The sequence below is a fragment of the Salvelinus namaycush genome, chromosome 30 (genome assembly GCF_016432855.1).
Source record: "Salvelinus namaycush isolate Seneca chromosome 30, SaNama_1.0, whole genome shotgun sequence".
Lineage (NCBI taxonomy): Eukaryota > Metazoa > Chordata > Actinopteri > Salmoniformes > Salmonidae > Salvelinus > Salvelinus namaycush.
This window is the reverse complement of record NC_052336.1, coordinates 13,360,661-13,364,582: the sequence shown is the minus strand read 5'-3', so window position 1 is coordinate 13,364,582 and position 3,922 is coordinate 13,360,661.

The window sequence follows — 3,922 nt, the reverse complement described above, 5'->3', positions numbered from 1 at the left end:
CTATGCTGTTCATTTGACAGATTTGTACAAGTTCTGTTTTTATGCAATGCATTGATACAATTTGTTCTTGGACGGTCTAAAACACTGTAGTCTTTGTTTATCAGTAATGACCTGTTCTGTAACCCCCTCTCTCTAGTTATCCCAGTCAGCAATCCTGCAGTATAACAGTAATGTAGGCTCAGGACAGTTATACAAGGCTGCTGGATCTCTCTCTGTTCTCCCTAACTGGCATTGCATCAGCTGGAGTTTGAATGTTTGTGTTTTTTATTCTAGGGAACACATTCCTCCACACAACCTTTCACCCCTGCCAAGAGATCCTGGAAAATAAACAAATCAATAAATGATTAGAAGAAAGTCTGGCCTCCTCAGCCAACGGGTTTCTCTCTCTCTCTCTTTCTCTCAACCCGTGGTGTGTGTTGACATTTTTCTCCTGTTGATAGCATTTGCTCCAAAGGAACACATTTGTTCATTTAAAAAAAAATATTTGGCATTCATTATCTTCGTCCAATGTTTAAAAAAACAGTGTCACACAGTTCCCACAGTATCACTCTCTTCTAGAGCTGTGTATGTACATACTAAGACAGTTCCCACAGTATCACTCTCTTCTAGAGCTGTGTATGTACATACTAAGACAGTTCCCACAGTATCACTCTCTTCTAGAGCTGTGTATGTACATACTAAGACAGTTCCCACAGTATCACTCTCTTCTAGAGCTGTGTATGTACATACTAAGACAGTTCCCTCCACTCTCAACCCCAGTGTTGACTGCCCATCTGGGATGTAACCTTTGACCTAATGGTTGGTGTACTTCCTGTCACCTTCCTGCACTGGCACGTACAGCCTGACTTCCTGCCTGACAGGATGTGGAGGTGGCAGCAGGGCAGGCACGCAGTCTCACACACACACACGCACGCACGCACGCACGCACGCACGCACGCACGCACGCACGCACGCACGCACGCACGCACGCACACACACACACACACACACACACACACACACACACACACACACACACACACACTGGATGGAGTGGAACACAGGGGGCTAGGGAGAGATCACTCTCTCTAACGTTATCTCTCTATCTCTCCTGCTCACTCTCTCTCCCTTACTATTTTTGGATACATTTTCCATACCTTTCTCTTTATATATCCTTTCTGCTTCCTCACTCTTATCATTTCTCCCTCCTGTCTCTTTCTGTCTCTGTTTCCTCCTCTTACTCCTACTGATCATCTCTCTTTCTTTTAAGTGTCATCCCAGTCTCCTCCCTCTCTCTTCTCAGTAAATGGCAGATGTGCCTGTTTGAATTGCTCCCATTGTTTTATTTGATCTCTTACTGGTTTCCCGGCCACAGTCACAATGGAATGTTTTAAATTAAACATCTGGCCTAAAGTAGACGTCTCTCTTTTTTTAGCTCTCTCTCTCTCTGACTCCCCCCCTCCTCTCTCTCTCTCTCTCTCTCTCTCTCTCTCTCTCTCTCTCTCTCTGACTCCCCCCCTCCACTCTCTCTCTCTCTCTCTGACTCCCCCCTCCACTCTCTCTCTCTCTCTCTCTCTCTCTGACTCCCCCCCTCCACTCTCTCTCTTTCTCTCTCTCTCTCTCTCTCTCTCTGTCTCTGTCTCTGTCTCTCTCTCTCTCTCTCTCTCTCTCTCTCTCTCTCTCTCTCTCTCTCTCTCTCTCTCTCTCTCTCTCTCTCTCTCTCTCTCTCTCTCTCTCTCTTCGGAGTGCATGCTGGGAGTGAGTCGTCAAGCAGGAGTGTTTGTGAGAGCGAATGGAAATTCTTTTCACTCTATTGGGTTTTGGTATGTATATATATATATATTGATTAGTTTAGTTGTTTTAAGGGTATATTGTTTAACTATCATTAAGCACGTATAAGGGTGGTGGGATCGTTGAGGTTGTTTGTGTGTTTTTTCGCGAGGGCACAACCAGCGGGTGGGGCTGGTTGAAATGGCCACTCGCGGAAGTGTAGAGTTTGAAAAACTTAGTCGGAGGCATGGAGTGAAGATTCCAGCCGCGGCCGGGTGTTCAGTAGAAGAATGTAGTCTTGCTGTGGGTGCTATCATTGGGTATGATAGCATAAAATCAGCCTCAAGGATGAATAGCGCAGTAGTGATCTTCTTAGATTCTATTGAAAAGGTGAATAAAATAGTTGAGACGGGTGTTGTGTTACGGGAGACACAGACGCAGGTGTTTCCGCTTATGAATCCGGCGAAAAAAGTGATACTTTCTAACGTGCCACCTTTTGTTAGAGATGAAGTGTTGCAGCGAGAGTTATCTCGTCATGGTCAAATCGTATCTACAATAAAGAAGGTTCTTTTTGGATGCAAATCTCCGTTGCTGAAACATGTCGTGTCTCATAGGAGGCAAGTGCATATGATCTTAAAAAAGGACGTTGATGAACTGAATTTAGCGTTCAGTTTTAAGATTGATGGATTTGATTACGTATTTTACGCTTCGACTGAATCAATGAAATGTTTTGGTTGTGGAAGAGAGGGGCATTTGGTGCGCAGTTGTCCCGAGAATGAGCGCGCTGAGACCGGTAGTAGTTATAGTGCTGGTGCAAATAACGCACCAACGCGAAGGGATGAAAATGCTAAGGGTGCAGGGGAAGGGAGAAGGTGGGCAGATGTGGTTGGAAAAGTAGGAGAAGAAGGCATTGTGGATAAGGTGGAAATTGTGGTAGATCAGAAAAAAGAGGGAGGGGAAACAGGTGGTGAGATTGCGACTGCCGTCGCTGAGGTGGTGCTGGAGAATGAAATTGGAGGGCAAGAGGAGGTTGAAATAACGGAAAAAAAGCAGATGTTTTCAAAATACCGAGGAGTAAAAGGAAGAGAATGTAGGGGGGGTGAAGGGTCTAGTTCTAAGAGAAGGTAGAGAGTGATAAGACAGTTGAAGATGAACAGTGGTAGAGATGGTGGAGTTTTCTTCTGGGGAGGATAGCGAGAGTGAGTCATCTGACGCGTCACAACAATATAGCGAGACAAATGGGGTGGAAGGGAGATATGGAATTGAGAAGATACGTCATTTTCTGAAGGTGACAAAAGGGAAGAAATATATGCAGGATTACAATGTAACTGATTTTTTCCCTGAAAGTGAATTGTTTATTGAATCAGCAAGTTTCTGATGTCAAAAATTACAGGAGGAGGGTTGAAAGCCCTGAAATTGCTAGACTAAAGAAAGTGGTCACGAGAGTGATAAGTGATGTAAATTCGAAAGAAAATTAAAGAGTTTAGTTGCAGTTTTAACTCTGTAAAGAGATGTGGTGGCGGTATCATCCTCTGTATATTTTTTTCATACATGAGCAGTTTTAGATTTCTTCTTTAAACGTAAATGGGGGAAGAGATGGTAAAAAAAGAGCCATGGTGTATGAGTTAATTAGGGGAAAGGGAAGTGACATAATTTTTTTACAAGAAACGCATAGTAATTTGGAAAATGAAGTTTGTGGCAACAGGAGTGGGGGGGACAGTGGTGTGTAGTCATAAAAACTCAAAAAGTGGGGGTGTGGCTATTTTGTTCTCAAAAGGGTTTTTGCCTTTGTCTTATGAGGTTGAGGAGATAGTTGAGGGGAGGTTATTAAATCAAGCAAGGTATGAAAACATCACTATGTGTATGATAAATGTATATGCCCCAGTGGTGACAGTTGAGAGGGTATGTTTTTTAGAGACATTATCAAATACCATTGAGAAATGTAATAAAGAGGATTATTTATTTATTGCTGGGGATTTCAACTGCACAGTCAGCGATTTAGATAGAAATCACCAAGAACCTCATATAGCTTCAAGGACTTTTTTAAAAACGCCTTATTTTAACACAGTGAACTATGTGATATTGGTGGAGCCAACATGGAGGCACAAGGCAGTACACCTGGGCGCATGTGAAGAAGAACACCATCTCTATGGCTAGTTAATCTGGACGAAAA